The 24,100-nt window shown below is 44.2% G+C and overlaps 1 protein-coding gene across 7 annotated transcripts in view; it reads left to right on the forward strand.

Moving 5' to 3' along the window:
* ATXN1 (ataxin 1) overlaps positions 1–24,100 on the forward strand; it is a 411,201-nt gene that overhangs the window by 144,303 nt on the left and 242,798 nt on the right. For 6 of the 7 annotated variants that reach the window (XM_042985667.1, XM_042985668.1, XM_042985665.1 and 3 more), the window contains exon 4: positions 16,199–16,327. The gene's annotated coding sequence lies outside the window, so the exon portion shown is untranslated. Of the gene's footprint in view, positions 1–16,198; positions 17,786–24,100 lie in introns of those variants that run through there. The other variant, XR_006217480.1, reaches the window with a different exon arrangement.

Raw genomic sequence — 24,100 nt, forward strand, 5'->3', positions numbered from 1 at the left:
CCACGAGGTCCTGTTCTTTTTGGGGAGATTGTGCCTCCTGGTGCCACCCTAGAGAAAACCCAGACGCAGGGACCAATGGGGACCAACCCACGTCTCTCATGTTACGGCCGTGCTGCCCGCCAGCACCCTACACGCTGCCTGCCGTGAATCTTGCCTGTGGGAGCCCCCCTGCGCTCATCGCTTCTCCAGCCCGGGTGCTACTTCGCCTTCACCCCAGAACTTCCTCTCCCTGGCAGCCCCTTTGCCCCACCTGGCCGTCACGCCTCCCTTGCTTCTGACTGTTCTGGAGGAACCTCCTCATTCCGTTCTCGCGCTCAGGCCCTCTCTTGCCTCTGTAAACCTCTGCCACAGCGTTTATACTTGATTTGTGAGACTCAGCTCAGACGTCCCAACAAAGCCTGAGTCAAGCCTAGTGCTTCGGTGAGCTCACCCCATTTATGGTGGGGTGGGGCCTCTCTCCCTGCTGGGTCACCCGCTCATCTCAAAACTTGCCTTTCCTTGTGGAAATTTGTTTTAGATTCTGTTTTGACTGCCAGGGGCTCAAGGCTGGGTAAACTCAACCGTGGGGGCTGTTGGGAGGTTCTGCCGTGAAAATTCTATTACAGGACGGAGGGTGGGACTGGGGAGAGGCGGGCTCAGTGAGGGATGCTGCTGTGCCCGAAGGGGGCACAGGGAGGGGAGGGGGGAGGGGGCAGGGAGGGGAGGTGTAGAGAAGGGCTTACAGGCTCTGAGGCGGGAAAAGAGCCAGGGAGAATGGTAGCTGAGAGAAGGAATAACCCCAGACCTGCCTTCAGGGGGTGCCTGGGGCTCTGGGGCAGAGGCCACAAGCTGGTGAGAACCAGGCTCTTAGAGTTCCCAGTGATTCTGGGTGACTGACTGTGGCTCAGTCAGCCCCGGGCACCCACCTACACTTGGGAACCCCGGTGTCCTTTCTGAGGGTGGTGTGTATTCCCTAAGATAGCAACGTGCCAGCCTCTTTATACTCATGATCTCATAATTATATCATATTCCGTTATATTGTAATAATTCCTGCTTTACAAATGCACAACTGAGTCTCACAGAGTTCGCCCATGGTCAGAGCGGGGTATGACCCCAGCTTGTGATTTCATCATATTTCCATCATTACGGCAGGCCTTAAGATGAAGTGAAATAAACTTTTAAAAATAGGGGAATTACGGGGCTCGGGGGCGGCTGTCCGGCTCTTGATTAGGGTCAGGTCACCATCGCAGCACCGTTCATGAGATCGAGCCCCACGTCCGGCTCTGCGCTCATGGCGCGGAGCCTGCTTGCGAATTCTTTCTCCCTGTCTCTCTGCCCCTCCTCTGCTCCCACACGCTCTCTCTTGCAAAATAAATAAACTTTCCTTAAAAAAAATAAGGGAGTTACTGTAATCTGTCTCCCAATGCAGAATGTTGGCTGCTGGCCCGGGCTGGAACTTTAAGGAAAGTAAAGCTTTTGATTCTTCAGTTTAAAAATCAAAAGTCTGAAAGGACAGATATTTTTTCAGAGGGCAAAACAATGATTGAAGTATATTCATACTGAAACTGTGTTTCACTGGTGTGAATGCTGACGGGGTAGGGGTGGAAAAGAATTACAGAGCAGAAACCCCTAGGGCCTCAGGGGAGGCACCTTAGGGGGACCAAAGGGGAAAGATCCTGTAGACAAACTTTACCTACTTTCCGATTTGGGTCAGCACAGCTCTGCTTCACCTTCCTCTGGGATCAGAAGCATAGATGTTAGGGAGTTACTTTGCTTATGCTGAGCTCCCAAAGGATAGTTGAGGGTGGGGGTAATATTAGCTCCTTTCATTTCCTTGGCATGGAACTTGAAGACTTCAAGATTCATGCATTACTCGAGAAGCCTCTCACTGTGACACGCATGAGAATTCTCTACCTGCAAAATAGATTCCCACTTGGACAGAACCTTCTGGTTGCATTTCTCCTCTGAGTTATTGAAACAAATAGATTTTAAGCGTTGGGGCCCCCGCATCCTGTTAGAAGGTCAGAATGGAAACAGCGGGGTGTTAGCAAGGCTGCTGGAAGAATCAACTGGCAGCCCCCTGGGGAGCCCTGGGTTCTACCTGTTATCCAGTATCCTGCCTGCAGATTGTTTTCTTCCTCTCTTGGTATAAAATCAATTCTGGCACTGAGCAGTTTGCTCTCTGTGCCTCATTAGAGTGAAGACATTAATATTAAGAATTATGCGTTCAGTTTTAGCATTTGGATCGGGGTTTTTTTTCTTTTCTTTTCACCCCCCCCTTTTTTTTTTTTTTTTTTTTTTTTTTTTTTTTTTTTTTTTTTTTTTTTTTTTTTTTGACTACCTGTATAATTTCTGGAACAAGCCCGGCTTTGTTATGCTTCCTTAATCTTACCTCACCTGGCCTAGATAACGTGCATTCCAAATTGAATTGAGAGTTTGCAGTGAGGCAGCTTAGCAACAGGCTCTAACAGCTGGGTCATTTTCTAAGAATCAAAGGACATGGCTTCAGTTTCCAGGTCTGGCTTTGGCCTGCTTGGTGAGAGCTGACATTTAACTTGTCTCAGCCTGTGCTCTTGGGGATGATTAAAGTTGCTGCCTGATTCATAACTTATAGGTGATTACACTTGTGAAGTATTTTGAGGCCCTTTTCTTTCATTCATTTATTCAAACAAACATTTGTTGTTGAATGAATGGTGACTTTGATTTAAAAACACGACAGACATAAAACACTGGCAGCTTGTAGATAGCAATTTTTTTATTTGCTCTCCTAAAGGAATTTCATTACCAAATCCTCGTGAATCTTGAACCTCAAGAAGAATAATCCTTTCCTTTGTTGGGAGTTTTAAATTTAGAATAATCAGACAATAGTGAAGCATTCTGTTCAAAGCATTCCTTTTAGGCTACCCATTTATTATACACTGCTCTTAAGAAGAGATGAATTTGATTAGCGTTGAACATTCAAGTCGGTGTTTTTGCATTGCTAATACCAGGGAGAAATTTTCAAAAAGTTGTGCCTGCCGTTTAATATTATTATATAGTCAACTTTTAATTATCTGTACTGATGGAGTATAATCAGCAATGTGTATACACTAAAATCATTTCCCTTGGCTTTGGGAAGCATGGTATGATGCTTTTATATACCTTCCTTTATGGTTTTGCTCACACTGGTATTACAATTATGTCACATTCCTTGTGCACATGGCTCATCATAGGAAGGAAGAAGGGGCGCCTGGATGGCTCAGTCGTTTAAGCATCGACTTCAGCTCAGGTCATGATCTCACGGTTCCTGGGTTTGAGCCTTGCGTCAGACTCTGTACTGACAGCCCAGAGCCTGGAACCTGCTTCGGATTCTGTGTCTCCCTCTATTTCTGCCCCTCCCTTGCTCGTGCTCTGTCTCTCTTTCTCAAAAATAAATAAATGTTAAAAAATAAATAAATAAAGGAGGAAGAAAAAGCCCTATACCAGGGGGTTAGGGAAAGGTCAACTGGAATTTAAAACATTTATTACAGATAATACATGGAATAAATGATCCCAAGGTTGTTCATTTTGATTATCAAATAGAAAACAACGGCCCTTAATTCACTGCAACTGCATAAGAGAAAAAAGCACAATAAACCATGTACATGATTACCGTGTACCATTATCGTTTCTCCGTTCTGCATTTTGAAATTTTGTAAAAGCAAAAGTACCCGAGTCGCAGCCCAGTAACACTGTAGCAACGAACGCTGTCAGATGTGTGGCCTCCAGACCGTGCTGTACCCACCGCTGGGGTTCCAGATAGGCCTTTTCGGGGGGAACAGAAGAGGCGAAGTCTTGACCTATTAACATTTCTAAATAATGTCACTGTTGTGTTAGCTGTTACTGTTTATTACTAAAAATACCTCCTCCCTTTTTATTATTCAGGTTAAGCTTGTTTTTATCGGCAGCAGTTACAGAAGGGAGTTTCTAGAGGGTCTGCCTTCTGCTTAATGGTCTTTTGAGTTTCAGAAGTCTTCTCATGGTGAAAATACAGTCTGCAGCAGCCTGCTCTAGAGCCCCTCCCCTCCTACCATTTTTAGCCCTCTCTGTGTGGCTCATTCACCTGAGTGATCGTGAAATTGCTTAGTTCGTGCTTTGCTAGCCAATGATGGCTGGCTCTTCCGTGGGAGATAAGGGAGGATCCCTAAGTGTGAAGGTGCTGATGCATCGGAAAAGGAAACCATCTTCGGCTACACAGTTTGGGGTGGGGCCAGTCCTTGATAACTCAGTAGGGAGGTCTCCAGCCCCACTCACCTGGCCTGTGGGTCAGTGGAACCTGGCTGCCATCACTGGGCTTCAGCAAGCTGGAAATCGCACTTGGTATCTTCTCCTGGCTTGCCTGCCTGCCATCTGGTCATAGTTTCACCTGCTCCCACCCTCTTGCAGGTGACGTGGTAGCACAACTGTTGACATGCACCCCAACACCTCATTGCCCCACCTGGACTCCCAAGCAAGGGAGAGCCCTGGGAGGGGTGAGGTGTGGCTCTTTGTGGAAGGCAGCTTCTAAATTCATGTTCTCGCCAGCCAGTCAGCATTGCAAATAAATGTCACCTTGTGGCCACCATATGCCCTGCAGCAGAACCGATCTCACATTCGTGAAACAGATGCCATTACCTGGCCCCAGGTGCCCTTTGCTCCCTGCTGCCCCCGTCTCCATCTCTGCTGACCTTCTCATCACTTCCAAGTCCAGAAGCCAGCTTCCTCCTGTTGTTCTCACTTACGCCCTTGTTCTGACCCGCTCTTTACAAAAGGAGAGGAAAACCAGCAGCCCAATGTCTGCTATGAGTGTGGTTTGGGCCACGTGTTATATACACAATTGAACTTTAGCTTGGCATCAGCTTTCTGAGACAGGTGTTTGTCTCATTTCACAGCTGATGAACTTGGGAGTCAGGCTAATAAGTAACTTCCCTGAAGTTACACAACTGGTAGCGGTAAAACTAAGATTAATACTCAGCTTTGATTCAAAACCTGTTCCCTTTCCGTGTGTGTGTGTGTGTGTGTGTGTGTGTGTGTGTGTATTCCTTTTTTTTGACTATCTGGATACTTCGCTTCCAAGGTAGCGTATTATTCTGAAATTTAAAGAGAAAGAGAATCTTTAAGCCAAAGGAAAGATTCTAATGATAGAGCTTCAGGTATCAGGAAGGTGCTGGAGGGCTGTGATCTTAAAACCATCCCACACTGGCGATCAGCCCCTGCAAGGTGTGACAAGCTATGTTCCATGCATCAAAGCATCATTCTTAATTGACTCCGCTTCTTTTACTTAATCCTAGACTGCCTGCTTCTATATCCAGCACAGTTGAGAACTCCCTTCTCTTTGCCGTGCTGGCCAGAGACGTGTGCTTTTCTGGTTTCCTAATAAAACTTGAACCGAGATCGGGAACCCCAGATATTTTACTCCCAGCCTTCTCGCTCACGGTGGATTCGGCAGCACTCCATTTAGGAGTGTGCGTTCCGTTACATTGAAAACGGCTTTATGTTGTTCATCAGGGGGCCTCGAGAGCCATTCTTCCCCAGGAAACATTTTCTGCCCTGCTGCCGGAACTGTGACCAGCAGAAGGTGCGGTCCCTACATGCCCAGCAGGGCTAAGGGGCGTGGGTGAGCACATCCGTCTTATACCCCCGAGACGCCCGCCGCTGACGAAGTTCCCTTACTGAGCCCAAAGGAATTTTCCTCCTTCCACCGGAGGTGTTTATAACCTCTAATTTGCTCACCATGCCTCTTGTAGAAAGGAGTAGGAGCTCAAGCCGCTGGCAGCCTGCCACGTTGCCGCTGCCGGCTCGCGTCCCGGAGCGGTGGCGCTCCCGTGTGGGTGCGGGGATGCACGGGGGGCGGGCGGAGGGCCGCCGGGGAGGGAGCGCCGAGGCCCCGCCCTGCGCCGCGCGCCCCGGAGGTGTGCGCCGGGGCCGAGCGGCCGGCCAATCAGGGGGCGGGGCGGGGCAGCCAGGCCGGGAGGGGAGGAGCTGAGGCGAGCGAGCGGGTGGGTGGTCCTGCTTGTTGGAACAGCTCCTTTGCAAAGCTCTTGTAATCAGTGCTTAGCCCTTTTGTACTCCGCGCCTGACGGTGAAGGGCATGGCCCTCGCTGCAGATGGGTCTCGGGGAAGGGCTCCCCTTTGTGCCGCTGTGGTAACCTCCACCTGATGCTGTGGGCCTGGAATTGCGCTCTGACCTCGTTTCCCGTAGGAGTGGAAGGGTTTGGGAGGAGGACTAATTAGGACCTCATTAAGCACTTACCACCAAGTACAATCATTTTCCCGAAAAGGTAATCTAGTCGCGGAATAAAAAGCCAGACACACTTGTAACATAACGTCGGAATACAGACTCATTGTAGATGAAAGCTTTTTCTAGTTGTGGAAAATGGTCGTTTTAAGAGGATCTTTACGTATCAGTGTTACAAAGGGATCCTTTATAATTATTTTTTAATGTTTATTTTATTTTTGAGAGAGAAAGGGGGGGGGGGACAGAGGATTTGAAGCAGGCTCTGTGTTGACAGCAAGCAGCCCCAGCGGGGCTAGAACTCATGGACTGTGAGATCATGACCTGAGCGGAAGACTCACTGCTTAACTGACTGAGCCACCTAGGTGCCCCCAAAGGGATCCTTTAAAATGTAATTTTGGGAGTGGCTGGTTGGCTCAGTCTGTAGAGCCTGTGACTCTTGACCTTGGGGTTGTGGGTTCAAGCTCACGCTGGGTGTAGAGATTACCTAAAAATAAAATCTTTTAAAAAATGTGATTTTAGGGGCGCCTGGATGGCGCAGTCGGTTAAGCGTCCGACTTCAGCCAGGTCACGATCTCGCGGTCCGTGAGTTCGAGCCCCGCGTCAGGCTCTGGGCTGGTGGCTCGGAGCCTGGAGCCTGTTTCCGATTCTGTGTCTCCCTCTCTCTCTGCCTCTCCCCCGTTCATGCTCTGTCTCTCTCTGTCCCAAAAATAAAAATTAAAAAAAACGTTGAAAAAAAAATTAAAAAAAAATGTGATTTTAATATGTTTTAATATGTCTCATAATCTGAGTTTCACCTGAGGTTACAGACACATTCCCCCCCCCCCGCCCCCATATTTGTGGACATCCAGCAGCAGATACTAAACGTCAGAATAGGATTGCTTTGTTTACCACACTTGCAGCAGAAAGTAACTGGGAGTTGGAGAGCTTTCTTGACCAAGAAGGAAAGAGTCACTCCTTTAACGCTGCCTGGCCAGGTTCCAGCTTATTGGCCTAAAAAGAGAAGGCACCACCTGTGTGATTGCTATAAGGCCCCTTGGCCTTACCTAATTAAAACAGGGAGAGAATATAATAAGAAGCAAAAGACATCACTGTAGAGGCAAAACAAAACAAAACAAGCAAACAAACAAAAAAACCCCAAAACCCCCAAACCCCCCATGTTCAGAGACATCCACCATATATTTGAAGGCCTCATGCTGCCTGCTCTCAGACATATCCTTCCTTGCTTTTTTTTTTTTTTTTTAACGTTTATTTATTTTTGAGACAGAGAGAGACAGAGCATGAACGGGGGAGGGTCAGGGAGAGGGAGACACAGAATCTGAAACAGGCTCCAGGCTCTGAGCTGTCAGCACAGAGCCTGACGCGGGGCTCGAACTCACGGACCGCGAGATCGTGACCTGAGCCGAAGTCGGACGCCCAACTGACCGAGCCACCCAGGCGCCCCCCTTCCTTGCTTTTTGAAGCTAACCAGAATGGAGAAAGAACGTGGAAACATGGTGAAGATAATTTAACATTCAGGTACTGGCTACTACTGATAACAGATGGCTGTGGGGAAGAAAGTCGAAACTATGGACAACACTGTTGGCCAAAAGCTGACTGTATTTCATAAACTTCCGTTCGTGTTAGGTACAGAAGGTAGACTAGTTCCTCTCGCGATTCACTTCAGTGTCCGCCGTGGAGTTGTCTTGCTCAAACCCCGCCAGGTGTGTTGGCATACTGCAGGGAAAAATCTAGAACTGGCTGGTGTGGAGTTCATACTCTGAGCCAGGACCGAAGGGGTCAGAAGCCTCAAGCTCTGACCTTGGTCTTTTGGAGAAGGAAGAAACCTTTTCCTCTAAGCTTACACCTGGCAAAACCTAGTAACAAAGGTTTAAAAAAAAATTCCTATTCTAAAATAAAAGCTAATAAGTCTTTTCTTTATCTGTTTTGGTTATCTGTTCCTCTCTAATATTGAAGGAAATAAGGAATTCTCTCAATTTGCCATAGTTTTGTGTATTTTAAGTTTTGTGTGTGACTTCCTGTTCCAGGTGGGCAGTTTTGGTCCCCGGAACCTAATGTATTTATTCTAAAGCATTCTCTGACCCCTTTGGCAGCCATCTTGCTTAAGAATTGAACGGTTGGGATGGGGCACCTGGGTGGCTCAGTTGGTTAAGCATGTGACTTTGCCTCAGGTCACGATCTCCTGGTTTGTGAGTTCAGCCCAGAGCCTGCTTCAGATCCTCTGTCCCTTTCTCTCTCTGCCCCTCCCCTGCACTATCTCGCTCTGTCTCAAAAGTAAATAAGCATTAAAAAAAAAAAAAAAAAAGCAGGGGCAACTGGGTGGCTCAGTTGGTTGAGCATCAGACTTTGGCTCAGGTTATGATCTCACGGTTTGTGGGCTCGAGCCCTGCATCAGGCTCTGTGCTGACAGCTCAGAGCCTGGAGCCTGCTTCGGATTCTGTGTCTCCCTCTCTCTCTGCCCCTCTTCTGCTGGCACTCTGTCTGTCTCTCTCTCTAAAATAAATAATAAAACATTAAAAAAATCTCCTTGATTTTTTAAAAATCTCTTGATTTTAATATGGGAAGGACATATTGGGAAGTATCCCCAGAGAAACTTGGCTTATGTGTATTGTTTCCAATGGAAACCTCATTGTTTATAGTAGAAATAAAAACTAAAAGTTAACACTAGAAACTAAAATATTTTAAAAGCCATCAGTAGAACCATATTGAAACATTCATACAAGGGAATATTATACACCAGTAAAAATGTATAAAGCACAGGTAATTGCAACACCATAGTTAAATATTAGAAACAGCTTTATGTGGGGAAAAATAAAAAAACATTAGCCACAGAAGGCTGCATACAGTATGATACACTATAAAACGCCAACACTAAAGTGTATATTTTAGGGAGTGATACATACAAAATGCAGGGTTGTGGTTACCCCTGGAGAAGAGGCAGGAGAAGAGCTTAGAGAAATACCAAAGAGGTATATGCGGCAATCCCAGCAACGTCTTACATAGGACAGTAGACTAATGAACATTCTGTTGTTAATGCTTCATAGATTATATACACATTGCATTCACTCTTTTGTAGGTTTCAAATTTTACATAATGAAAATAGATAGTTTTTGGATTGAATTCTTTCCCCATTTTTATTGAGCTACAATTGACATATGGTGCTGTATAAGTTTAGGGTATACAGTATTACAGCCTGACTTACATATATCGTGAAATGATTACCAGAATAAGTTTAGTTAGCATCCATTATCTCATATAGAAAAAAAAAAAATAAAGAGAAAGAAGAAAACACATTTTTTTTTTTTACCTGTGAAAAGAACTCAGGATTTACTCTTAACCACTTTCATATATTACTATAGGGCAGTGTTACCTATAGTCGCTGTGTTGCGTGTTATGTTTCAAAAATACAGATATTGTTAAGGTGATAATGTATAACGTAAGCCAGAATTTTCTCGTATTACTTCTACAGTCTACCTGTCTCATATTATAGTCTCCAGTGTCTTGACATCGCACAGGGGTGGTTAGAAGGTGTGGTCTCGCAGTGAAATCTCTGGGGTCATTTGTGTGGCCAAGGATATAGAGCAAAGCTGACAATAACCACTAAGTGGAATGCGACAGAGGACACAGAAGCCCCCTCTCCTCCTCTTCCAATGGATGCTTAGAAATTCTTGGGGCGTGGAGGAAGCGGACCCAGCAAGTAAGCCTGGGTGACCTCTTGGAAAATCTGCATTTACTGTCCCAAGAGTGCCGAATGGTTCCAAATGTGGACAATCAGCTTGGATGGGTTATTACGAGAAACTTGTTCTTTTCCTGCCCACTGTTTTTTTTCCGAGCGGGATGTGGCCTTTCTAGCGAGGTAGGATTCGGCATGTGTGTGATGATGTAATATGTTACACGGCCAGGCAAACTGTCACAGGCTCAAAGGTTCAGGCTTGCAGAATTAACTGTGGATACGTGAGAAATTGGTCCATGTGGGAGTAAGAATTACGATGAAGATGGAAAATGGAAGCAGGAGCTGTGCTTGAGGACTGAGGTTCTCTGCTGCTGAGACACATCATCGCTGAAGTGCTAGCCAGTTGTAGAGGTGGGGGGTGGGGGGGAGCAGACCTCTCCGGGGAACCTTCAGCTTATTCTTAAGCGGCTGAACAGAATAAGATGTGACAAGCTGGTTTGTGGAGGTTGAACCTTACTCTTGATTTCCGTTAAATGAATGTGTGGAATCAATACCCCACTGAACGTTTGTCATGGGAACACCCAGAGGCCCCTGGGTGGCTTGATATTTTTCAGACTAATTCTCAGACAGGAATGCAGCGTGGCTATTTTCTGAAATAGTTTCAACATCATTTATGTAATGTCGATGCATCTGGAAGTGAAAATGCTAAGAGTTTCATTTCACTAAAAATGGAAATTTTTTTTTTTTTTTTTTTACTTTAACCTTTAACTTTAGATCACAATTAGTGACCTTTTCGCCAGGGTGTTAAGAGTATCAAAGTGTGTATATTCATTGACACATTGAGCCAGTATCTACTGAGAGAACTGTGTAGGCTGTTAGGAAAAAATGCAGAGAGATGGTCAGTGACTCTCAGGAGCTCACAGTTGAGAGAGGAAAACATTACATGGCAGGACAAATACGGTCTGTGTGGGAGCATGTCACAGGATAAGTGATGGCTGAGCTAGATCTTAAAGGAAGAGTAACATTTGAACGACTGAGAAGGTCGTTCAACTGAGGCACCGGCATAATAAATAGGGAGGAATTTTGCCTTATGAATTTCCAAGATTTCAGTGGATTTTATGACACGAACATAAGCATCATGATCATGAAGTTAATAGTAAATTCGGATAAAAATTGTCTAAGTAAAGGCGCACCTTGGTGGCTCAGTTGGTTGAGCATCTAACTCTTGGTTTCAACGCAGGTCATGGTCCCAGGGTTGTGGGATTGAGCTCCACGTTGGGCTCTCCATGGAACATGAAGCTTGATTAAGACTCTCTCTTTCTCCCTCTGCCCCCTCCCCTGCTTGCTCTTTCTCTCTCTCAAATTAAAAAAAAAAATTACCTAAGTAAATGGACTTTTTTCTTTTGCTCAGTTTGTTTTACCTTTCCATCCTAATTATGTTGCAAAGAACAACTTATCTGCATTATGTTAAAGTGCTCAGTGGTGATGACCGATGAACGGAAGTATAACTCAGTTTAAAAGTAGATTACTATTCTAGTGGTAAAACAATTAGAAGTTAAGAATTTAGCATTTTTATAATATTTTCCCTCTGTGACTCTCGTACATTTCAAATGATGGTTAAGCCCCAATTAGAAATCTGTCTTGCTGTGGGTTTTATCATTTGTCACAGTGATAAAGATGAACTGAGAATAGAAATCTCAAAATGCAATAATGATAGTACCTTATATCTCAAAGAGCATTCAGTATACAAAATACTTTAATGTTCATTATTTACATTTGGCCAATATGCAAGAGAATATACTGGTAGCACTTGTAAACAATTCATCCTCACATTATTTTTTTTTCCAAAAAACTGTTGCAAAAAACTGCCTTGCCTGTTTTCCCCTCTTCTGCATAGTATATTTCATTAAATTTCAGCAATTCTAAATCACAATGACACATGAAATGTGTTTGCTATGAAATCAAACGTTTTATGGCATATTCATCAAGCAAATACATAATACAATTTATAAAATCACATTACTCTGTCCAGTAATTAAAAGAAAAGGATGAATCTCTATCTTGGTTTTTGCTCTGGGTTTTTTTTTTTTTTTTTTTAGCAAAAGAAATAATTTACAGTAAGCAATTCTAATTATTTCAGCCAAATGTTTATAGCATTTGAATGATAATATTTGTTTCTATCATTTAGATTTTATAGATGGGTTTTGTACAGAAAGACTTCTTTTCTGTTGATGCTTTTGTAACTTACACATACATGGCCGATTACTAAAACAATAATTTGTCCTTCAGCGATAGTAAGACTCTTCTTTTTCCTTAGCTTGCTAGATGCAAATTTTAGCCACTTTTATGGTCTTGCCGAGATGCTAATGCTAATTAATGTTTTAATAGGACAAAACGTTGGCCAATAAAACTATTAAATTTTGAAGCATGGATTGTAAATTCAACTTGGTTGCCCTAATGATGATGTTGATAGTGATAATGATTATGCAATTAATATTTATAGAGTGCTTCTAGAATACTGAGCTCTGTGCTAAACATTTTACTTACTCTATTCACTTTCCCCAACTGCTCAGTTACAGGAGTGTGTTCCTATGTCCACTTTACAGATGAAGTGATAACCATTGTGTCTCACGGCATTGAATAATAATTAAAATATGCTATATTAATAATGTATTTCAGGGGTGCCTGGGTGACTCAGTCAGTTAAGCATCCAACTTTGGCTCAGATCATGATCTCATGAGTCATGATCTGATTTGCAAGTTTGAGCCCCACGTCGGGCTCTGTGCTGACAGCTCAGAGCCTGGAGTATGCTTGAGATTCTGACTCCACCTCTCTTGGCCCCTCCCCTGTTCATGCTCTGTCTCTCTCTCTATCTCTCAAAAATAAATAAACCTTAAAATAATAATAATATATTTCAAATATTCAACTCTGAAGCTTTACATATATGAAATTTGTACACATATATAATAGATATGTGTGTGTGTGTGTGTGTGTGTGTGTGTGTTTGTTCATTCAACAAATCTTGATTTATAGACTATGTGTTATAGGCTGCTGTGCTAATCTCTGGAGATGGTTGATGAGGTAACACCCCTCCCTTACCTTTAAGGGGCTTTCAGTGTATTGGGAGAAGTGGACTCATTTAAGATACAAGTACAAGGAAATGTGACCATTGCCTTGATAGGGAAAGGTCCAGGGTGTTGTAGAAAAATGGGGAAAGAGGGCACCGGCTTCCCAAAGTATTAGAGAGGTCTTCACAGAAAGGAGTCCTGTCTCTGAGACCTGAAGAATGAGTTTAGAAAGATGATGTGCAGAGGGGACAGATGGGACCAGGGTGTGGACAGGAGCCAGGAGCAAGGCAGGGCTGGTCAGGTCAGGAGGCCACAAGGATTCAGAAGTGCTGAGTGGCCAGGGTGACTGGAGGTGTGACACAGCTGGCCGGGGAGGATCACAAGGAGCCTTGCATGCTGTCCAAAGGAAGGCAGGCCTTCCATTCTGTGTCTTGAAATGCCATCAGCAAATTAATTCAGCAAACACTATTAGGGGATGTTCTTCTTCTCTCCCTTCCTCCTTCCTTTTCTCATTTATTCATGCAGCAGATTTCTACTGAGTGTCTATAATGTGCCAAGCATGTGTTGAATACAGAGGATAAAAGGATAGACAAGAGTGTACACAGTTTTCCTTTCCTAGAGCTTACTAGTAGGTAGGAGAAACAAGCAATAATCAACAAATCTAGGAAAAAAAAAGTAAAATTATAAAGGTGACATATAGGAGCACGTGGGTGACTCAGTTGGAGTTGAGCTCGACTCGTGATTTTGGCTCAGGTCACGATCTCATGGTTCGTGGGTTCAAGCTCTGTGCTGACATCGCGGAGCCTGCTTAGGATTTTCTCTCACTCCTTCTCTCTCTGCCCCTCTCCTGCTCACACACTCTCTCTCTCTCTTTCTCTCAAAATAAATAAAATAAACTTAAAAAAAAAAAACCAGCTGACTGGTATATAAAGGGACAGTGCTTCTGTCAAAGCGTGTGGTAGGAGGTAGTGACCTGGCCATGGAGGCCAGAAAGGCTTCTCCGTGAGGAGGAGGGCTGAGCTGAGATCTGAAGGGGAAAAGAATACAAGGTGATCTGAAGAGCGTGACTTGGAGAAAAGAGGAGATCATGTGCAAAGGCCCTGAGGCCTAGGAGAGCAAAGTGCTTTTAGAGAATTAAAAGTAAGCTGGAAAAGCTGGAGTGCAGGCTGGAACACGAGGACTGGACCATACTGGGCCCTGGAGGCCACACTAAGAATCTGGCTCAGTGGAAAGCCACTGCCTTGCCTTAGGCAGGAGAATGGGCTGCAGGGTGGGTGGCAGGAGTAGGGGCAGGGAGACCAGTGCAATAGTCCCAATGAGCTGTGCTGGTTGGTGGCCTAGAACAGCGATGGTGGTATAGGGGAGAGGCAGGAGGGTGTGTGCTGATGGTAGAACCCATAATGGGTAGTTGCTTATGGGGCATCATTTGGGAGAGGAAGATGTAGCCCATTGCTGAGCTAAGAGAATAGGAGAGGGTAGAATCTGTTGCTTGGATTTCCAGAAAACAGGCTGGGGGAAGTGGACATCACAAGAAATGGAGGTTTGAAGTTGGTCTTGAAGAATGAGTTGGCATTTTCTAGTCGGCAAATGGCCTTTGCTAAGCAAAGGTAGCGGCATGCACGAAGCACAGAGGCATAACCAGAATAGTGCAAATAAAACCTGTGTGTATATATACACATGTCCGAAAGGGAAATTCACGTAGGACCCATAAATAACTTTGCTGCTTTCTTGATATGCTCCCATCTACTCTGTGTTGCAGTGATTTTAAAACTTGTAGTAGATGGAATCTGTAAGTAGCTAAAACTGTTTTATGTATTTTTTTAAACCAACCCATAGGCATATTATAATGTATAGAAATTTCTCTCTTTACTTCCATGACTTGAAGATTGTTTTTGTTTTTGAGAGAGAGAGAGAGAGAGAGAGAGAGAGAGAGAGCATGAATGGGGGAGGGGCAGAGAGAGAGGGAGACACAGAATCCCAAGCAGGCTCCAGGCTCCGGGCTGTTGGCACAGAGCCCAACGTGGGGCTGGAACTCACAGACCATGAGATCATGACCTGAGTTGCAGTCGGACGCTTAACCGACTGAGCCACCCAGGCGCCCCGTCTTCCATGTCTTAAATTAGGGATTCACATATGGCTCTTGATTTTATTAATCTGAGATTTTAATTAATCTGAGACAGATTTAATTAGTCTGTCTTCTTTCCAATAAAATGTAGCCAGTTTAGGGAGGACTTTGGATTTTAGGTTTTTCCTTTGTGGTTCAGCATCTGGATTTGGGATTAGATGGCATTTTTAATTTACCGAAATAACTATACATTTGCTCTTGATTGAAATAGGAACATGTTGATTTCAATTTATCTTGGGTGTTAGAATGGATGGGGCAGCCACGTCCAAAAAGAGTTAGTGATGCTGAGACCTACATAACATACCAGCTCTGGGGAAAATAGGGTGATGATTTGATATTCAATTTTTTTGTGATAAACACAGGAATGTTGATAGCAAGATCAGTTTTGGAGATATGGTATAGCACTGTAATTATAAGCATGGCTTCTGTGAACACTAGTGGCTTAAATCCTAGCTGTAATATCTACTAGTTGTACAAACCGTCAGGTTTCTTGTCAATAACAGAGATAATAATGATTGGTGGCCACTTGGAAGGGTGCCATAGAGTGGGGTGGTGTGCATGACGCCAAGAACTTGGGAAGTGTTCAATAAATGTTAGCGATGACTTTGAATTTTATCACCAATACCGTGCGGCCCCTGAATCATCAACAGAGAGACACTTCTCCTTGCAAAAGTGGAAGTCAGGCTCTTATGGTGAAAACAGGTACTGAATTCACTTCACTTTGTGTCTGGAAGGAATCTTAGGGAACCATCCAATTCAGTCATGGTTCTGACATTTTCTGGAGAACTATTTTTTTGTTTTTTAATTTCTCTGAAGTTTTGGAATCATTAGTCAGGGAAGGAAGGGAAGGAGCCACATCATCTTGATGGTGACATCCCTGAGGTTAGAAGATGGGGTGCTGGGTGACAACCCCTGGCCGGAATCCTCTCATCCCTGGAGATGCGGACCTACTATGGGTCTGCTTGCTGAGTTTTTGACATTTTGCCATAAGAGGTGTGTGTGGGGGGGGGGGGGGGGAGAGACTGTGCACCTGTGTTTCTCTTTTCTGTGACTTCATCTGATGTGAATGAAGGACACAGAGAGCTGCCTAACCCAGTGGGAAATTGTGTTTATAATTACAGGTCTAGGCATTTTCCAGTGACTTTCTCTACTGCCACTGTTGCTACTCAAGCAGAATCTGCGCAGAAAGATCTGCTGGGAAAGAACTGACTGCTTATGTTTCTCCATTGTGATGAAAGCACATGTTACAGGTAAAACCTCCACAATCCGTCACCCATGATAACTATCGCTTAATTGTCAGGCCCCCAAGATGGTGGCGGGGAGGTCTGGCTGTCTGTTCTCAGGGACACGGAAACACACCATGTAAATGTAAAATCTCTGTAGATTCACATAGTCTCCACCTGTTGACTCTTTCTGTGTCTTACAAAAACGGAACCCTCGCTCTTTTGTGGGAGAGAAAACAGCTTCTAATTATTTTGAGATCACTGATTAGGATGGATGGTAAGGCACTGGTAAGAAAGAGGTATTTCTGATGATGGTGTGCGTAAATTCAGCTAGAGAGACTACCATTGGATGGTCGTAGGGAACACTACAGTATGTGCTGTTACCTAACCTTTCTGTTCCTCTTAAAAGTGGAATAATGCACATCTTTTCATACCAACAGATATATATCTACAGCACGATTTTTAGCGTTTATGTAGTATTATAATATTATATCGTGTACCATTGAATACATATCCTAAAATATATCTAATTGGTCACCGGACATTTAAGGTTTATGGTTTTCTTTTTTGGCTCTTATGCTGCCAAGAATGTTCTTATAGCTTTATATTCGTTGCCATTCCTAGTGGCTTCCTTAGGATACTCCCTTACCAGTAAATTTCAGAGCTTAAAAGTGTTCCAAGTATTAAGACCTTTTGATACGTGTTGCCAAATTACTTTCCAATAAAATCATACCAGTTTATATTTCCAGAGGCAGTGGATGAAAGTACCTGTTTCCATACAATTTTGCCAGTGCTGAAAATGTTCAAAACAGAGAGTCTTGCCAAATGATGATGAGAAATGGTATCTCCATGTGTTGTTGTTATTTTTTTTTTTTTTTTGTAGGGAGGCATTGATTTGTAAATTTATAAGTCATACTATTTTGAAGAACTTTTCTCCCGTGGACAGCAGCATGTTTAAAACTTACCGGTTTTTGACAGTTGAGAAATAATGCTTAAATCAAGACGGCATGGAAGGGTCGTACAGAATTTTAAATTTTCTCTTCTCTTTGGCCAAGTAGTTTTCAACAGCCATGATATCACTGGAGAACAATACTGTTTCAATGGGAAACTTCGTTTTTCCATTCTTGACAAAAACTAATGAATGGTCCACATTAAACATGGATCAGAAATTATATTCAAATTAAATACACACACATGTCCAACATTGGGAGCATGACTGAATATAATTATGCTAGCTCCATATGATTCAGAGGTTGTAGATCATGGTAGAAAAGACCGTATGTAGGCTCCAGACTGCTTGGGTTCATAGTCCAGCTTTGCTATTTTGTTGAGGCGTAACGTTGAGCAAGTTGCCTTACATCTCGAGTATCTAAGGTTATAAAATGTAGATAGCGATAGCACCCATGTAAGAGGGTGGTGTTGCAACAAAATATATGTGAAATGTTGAAAATGGTTAAAAATCCTGTTTCAAGGGGCTCCTGGGTGGCTCAGTCGGCTAAGTATCTGACTCTTGATTTCGGCTCAGGTCATGATCTCACGGTTCATGAGATTGAGCCCAGGTCAGCTCTGTGCTGACAGCACGGAGCCTACTTTGGATTCTCTCTCTTCCTCTCTCTCTGCCCCTCCCCAACTCATGCGCACGCTCTCTCTCTCTCTCAAAATAAAAACGTAAACTTAAAAAATCCTGTTAGAAAACAATATTTAATGATAGCAGAAAATGGTCATGGTAGAAGTAAAAAGAAAGCAAAATATGACACTTAACCAATAGTGTCATCCAGGCTTGTAAAATTATTGTTTTTCTTCCTCTTTCTTTTCATCCTTCTCTGATATCCTCCCTGCCCCCAAAAAACTTTAGTATATTTCTGAATGGCCTTAATTTGAATTAATGGGGTAATCCCAGTCTCGGAGGAACTGACCAAAATCTGTAAGCCAGAGACCCATTTACCACGGAGCTGTGACATCCATCAGTGTCACCTGGCCAGTGGGACCCTTGGAACAGCCCTTGCGTATGAGAAAGAATGAAATCTGGCCATTTGCAGCAACGTGGGTGGAACTGGAGGGTATTATGCTAAGTGAAAGAAGTCAGGTAGAGAAAGACATACCGTATGTTTTCATTCATATGTGGATCCTGAGAAACTTAACAGAAGACCATGGGGGAAGGGAAGGGGAAAAAAAAGTTAGAGAGGGAGGGAGGCAAACCATAAGAGACTCATAAGGACCGAGAACAAACTGAGGGTTGATAGGGAGTAGGGGAGAGGGGGAAATGGGTGATGGGCGTTGAGGAGGGCACCTGTTGGGAGGAGCACTGGGTGCTGTAGGGAAACCAATCTGACAATAAATTACACTTAAAAAAAAAAAAGGAACAGCCCTTACGTGAGACCAGAACCTTCTCCCAGCTGCCGGTTGCCTTGCTTCTGAGCTATAGCGAGCACCTCGCGTCCAGCAGGCTTCCTGGCCCCTTTGAGCTGCACACAGAGAGTCTCCAACTGTCTGGCTCCGTGCACGACCTCCCAGCCTCATCTCTTTCCCCCTTTAAATAAGCTTCCTTTCCCTAATTCAATGAAAGAGGGGGTAGAACGAGAGACCACCAGCTCTCAGGAAACCTATGCTTCATCCCGCATAAACACAGGAGGGAAAACCGTTGAGTTGTGAGACCCCTCCATCCTTGAGGTGCATCAGACGGTTGAAACATAGAAGTAAAAAGAGGCCAAGGATTATTTGGCGTTAAGGAGACAGATGCCAGGCAACTTGACTGGCTTTGGCAAATGCGTTTCACCGGCTACCCTTGCGGCTCCTGTGTGTTTGCAGACGTCACCTTTGCTTTGGCCCACGTTGGCAGTCTTAATTTGAGCAGCCCTGTCGTTTTCAATAGAAGGAGGACCATCTGAATTCCGAATTAAGACAGTCTAGCTTAAGAAGTCCTCTTTAATGGCTCACAAATTCTCCTCCCATAAATGATGATAAGAGTGAAGAAGAGAGTTAAACTTGCATTTATACACAGACATATGGCATCTCGACAAAATTAGTAAGTTCGCAAAGGGAGAGAGGACCACAATTGTGTCGGTAAATATAGGTCAGGAAAAGAATTCATAATGTCCTGCCAGACTCCAGGGAGGCGCTTCATGAGTGTAGGTAGGACGGCTGCACGTTCACGGTGGTGAGAACGGCAATTAGGTAAACATATGGAGCGTTTGGTATTTGGACAGCGCTCCCGTTCCTCCTAAACTACAGAATCAACAGGGACTCAAACAGAGAGGAGGAAACGGTTCTTCTGCTGGTGTGCACAAGGGCAGGCCTGTTGATCGCCAAAGGCTTACCAGAATGGCTGTCTCTAGGGAGGCAGACGAGCGGGGGGATGTTTAACCACATGTAACTGTGCCATAGCCCCGCCCCTGTGGTCCCGCCATTTTTGATGGTCTCCATAACCACACCATGTTTGCAATCACGTAGAAAACCTATCTGCAAGGCCAGGCCAAATCGCCATTGCAAACTCCATTCGTACGGTCCCCCCAGGGCCTGTGGGGTGCCTCAGGGCTCTGCCAGTACGGAGCGACAGCACAGTTTTTGAATCGCAAGAAACCGAGACCATGTCTTTGACTTCTAACCCCATTCAGTCGTGTGTCACTCATGACTAATTCATGTATCACTCATTGCTAATTTATTCTTTAGCAAATACCTCTTTGGGGAGGGCTGGTATGAACGAGTAAGGTTCTAAGCTTTGGGGATATGGAATGGAACAGACAGCCATGAGGCCTGCCCGAAGGGAGTTCACATTTCTAAGGGAGGGACAGTCGAGAGCATCATAACCTAGTTTGAGTGAACACAGAGCTGAACTGGGCCATTCTCAAAGAAAGCGTAGAGTGCATCTGAAATGAGAGAAACCAGTGGAGAAAGACCCATCGATCCGGAAGGCAGAAAGAACCAGAAAGCAGTCAGCAACTGGCAGTGAGGCTGTGGTTATGGACAGTGGGGCCAGATTGGGAAGGAAGATGGTGAGGAGAGGAGGCAGCTCTAGAACCCTGCTTGAGTGCCCACGGTCAGGGCCAGCGAAATTCAGGCAACGATTGACCCCTTAGTGTAGGTAGTCTAAATAGCGCCTGCTAGTGGCAAACCATCTTGTAAGCAATTGCGAAACGGATGTGCCTTAGTCTGTGACTGTATAAACCTGTCAGATGGCAGAGTGGCTGGCTCCTGCTATATGGCGGAACTTTCTTTGTTCAGCCACCACCCCAAGGAAGAATGGTTGCCTTACCCGCACCTGCTTACCTTACTCTAACTCTGACTAACCACCTCCTTTTTCTTGCCGTATCCACCATAATTCATGTTACAGGGTGAGATTGAGTATATAATGAACTCTACCTTCTGCGCACAAGCATAATGAACTTCACGTTATTAACTTTAAACAGATTTAAGTTCCACATCAGTTGTCCCACCTTGGCCTCCCCAGGACTTGGTGCTCTTCCCCTCTGCGTGTTTGTGGGATTATGGTTCTTCTTACCTTCTTCCCTCCATTCGTGGGTGCTTTTGTGGTCTCTTAAGAAATAAAATCCACTCAGAGATTTCTTTTGTCTTCTTTGGCCCGCAACATGGCTTTGGTAATGGCTACATTTCTAGCTTTGGGTTGACTATCATTGGGGTGGGGGGGGGGGGAGGCTTTTTCTCTATTTTGTCTTTCCCTGGTCAACTGCTGTCTTCTGGGGCTCTACCATACACTTTACCTCAAAGCTTTTTCTTTCTCTGACAAGCCCAATTCAATTATTTATCCCACGCCCCAACCCAACCCACCCAGCCACCCAACACAGGCATATACTGTGCATTCTGGGTTTCGTAATGCACATTTCCATGGTTAAGAAAACCCTATTGATAGTCATTAAATATTTACAATAGAGATCTCCTCAACACTTATCTTTCAGCATAAATATGTTCTTCCCTTTTCCACTCCAGTTCCTGAAAAAAAAAGCCTCCATAATTCATAGCCAGTTTGGGGGAAGGTATTATTTTGAAACACTTAATGATGTGTTTCATGGCAAAATGAAAAACGTAGAGACAAAGACTCAAGAGTACATAGTGTTTTAGATGTAGGCATAGCTTTTCAAAACGATTTTGGAGTATATTAGAGTTTCTGAAACAATTTACCAGACTTCTGTATAAAGCACTTTATTCTTTGAAAGCCTTATAAATAATGTGATTTACTGTGTCAGTGTGCAATCACATAGTTCTTTTACCTCATGAAATAAGGTAGAATATTGTGTCATCTGACGGAGTAAAACACGTTAGAAAATGGTTGACAACGGGGCGCCTGGGTGGCTCAGTCGGTTAAGCGTCCGACTTCGGCTCACGTCATGATCTCGCGGTCCGTGAGTTCGAGCCCCGCGTCGGGCTCTGGGCTGACGGCTCAGAGCCTGGATCCCGTTTCGGATTCTGTGTCTCCCTCTCTCTCTGCCCCTCCCCCGTTCATGCTCTGTCTCTCTCTGTCTCAAAAATAAATAAACGTTAAAAAAAAAATTAAAAAAAAATAAAAAGAAAAAACCAAAGAAAATGGTTGACACCAAAGCCCGCCATGTTGTCTTTTGGGGCCCTCAGGTGAAATGCTGCAGGATTCCCTCCCCTCTGATACACGATGCTGCTCTCCATATTGTTGGCAAACTGTAATGTCCCACGTGTGAGCAATGAATAGTAGAAATCTCAAAGTGTCAGTATTCTGGGGTACTTTTCAGACTACTGTCTTTTTTTTTTTCCTCTTCGAGTTTATCAAATGAGATGAAGCATTTAGATATGTTTCCTAAATTCTAGAATGTTCACTATCACAGCTTCTGATGTTGCAGGATTTGGAGGTGGAAGGACGCATGAAGATTCCCCTGGTCCCCTTTCCTCCCTGACTCAAGACCCCCTCCAAATCCTAATGCCTTTCATCTTGCCCGTGTCCAAACAGTGAACCATTGACTATTGAAAGAACCATTATTATTGTAAGGTTTGGAAATTATAGAGCTTCTTGGGAGTGATGTGCTTTTTTGTTTGAGTTAGTAATAAACAACAGACTCAGGCCCCTATGTACCAAGCAGTATCTAGAAAGGTCATCTCTTTAGATTAAATGAGCAATATATCAATGACATTTATTTAGGTTTTCATAAATGTTTGAGTAAAATTTGGGAAGGTAGTTTTTATGACTTGGCAGCTATATGTGGTCCCTCCTGTTTTCTCTTCAAAAAGACTCTGTCTTCTCTCTCCCCCATTTTTCTTTTCTTTAAAGTGAGGACAGCACGTCCCTGTGAAGATTATATACATACAACCCTTTCCACATTTCCTGGCCCGGAACTATTTACTGCTACTATTTCTACTCTGTTTTTTCCTCTGTTTTACACTCTGGGTTCTTGCTGGTAGAGATCAACTTTGATCCTGAGTCTCTGAAACAAATAAATGTTAACTAAACAGAGTAAGAAATTTAGTGCTGATATCCCATGCTTTAGAAACCGGGGCTGTCTTTGGTCCCACGGGCAGAGATGTGATCCTCCCGAGTGTGTCTGTGGATGAACCTAAGTCCAGTTAGAACGTCCTTGGCCTTGGGACCGGGAAGACTTTGAACAAAGTACCCACTTACTCTGTGCCTCCCAGTTTTATATCTGTAATGTGAATGGGTTGCTCTCTGAGGCTTCTTCCTCCCTTCTAAAAATGATCATCTTACATTCCAGATGTTTTAAGGCTTTGAAGACCCTGTAGAAAAGAACCTGTAAGTCATTGTCTATAGCTTTTATGTCTTAGTCCACTTGAATATGTGCCTCAACTGTTTTCTGGTGTGTTCCCCCCTCCTTGCTCAGGGGGAGCTGATAACCTGCTCCTCCACTGATGACGGCAAGACAGAATAAAACCAAGCACCCCCTTTCCTACACAAAGGCACCCCCCCCAGATGCTTAACCCCTTAAGCTAGTGTTCAGACGGCACAGCGGGACATCACTTACCGCTGAAATACAGCCATCTCTGGAATGAATTTTGGCAGCTGAGTAATAGTCAGGCTGCGGCACTTATATGACAGTTTGGGGAAGGGAGTGAGACAGAAATAGCAGATTCCAAAATAATCCAATTAAAACAGCAGGAAAGTGGAGTTGGGTGGCAAGAAGGGAGGGGTGGTACGCCCGGAATCCGATCATCTCTGCGGTCGAGACAGCGCGGACCTTAGCACCGGAAGCGCTGTGCTGACCTCAGTGAAGAATTTCCTACACGCACACCGAAGAGGGGTCTTGTCCGATGTCCCATTAAGCTGTCGTGTCGGGATTTTCTGGCTCTCTTTTCCTAGTGGTCTAGTTATCAGGCTGTGTTGGCACGTAAATAGATCTGTCTGCTTAGAACTACTTTTGCCTCCCGTGTAGGATTGTATCATGTTCAGTATCTATGACATCAGAACGAACTATGCTGAGAAGCCCTTCTGTTAAGGCACCTTTTGAATGGCTCAGGAAGGGTCAACTGGCAGGACCAGACAACCCTTCCGTTTAGTTCAAGGGTCTTTATAACAACAGTGGCCCGGGAAGGAAAATTCAAGAAATGTGCATGATACACAAAGGCAGGTGAATAAAAATGTAGAGCTCTTTAGATTTTCTGGGGTGGAAGTAACCTTTCTGATAACTATTAGAGTAAGAACATGGGAGTAGCAGTGGTCAAATTGAAAAATACTGGGCAGTGTGTGCAATAATAATAATTTAAAAAGCAAAGGTTTGTCAACCCAGAAATAATCAGATCATTAGATAATAGGACCTCGGGTCTCTCAAAAGGATAATAATAATATAAAAAGCAAAGGTTTGTCAACCC

This window comes from Panthera tigris, chromosome B2 (assembly GCF_018350195.1).
Source record: "Panthera tigris isolate Pti1 chromosome B2, P.tigris_Pti1_mat1.1, whole genome shotgun sequence".
Taxonomy (NCBI): Eukaryota; Metazoa; Chordata; class Mammalia; order Carnivora; family Felidae; genus Panthera; species Panthera tigris.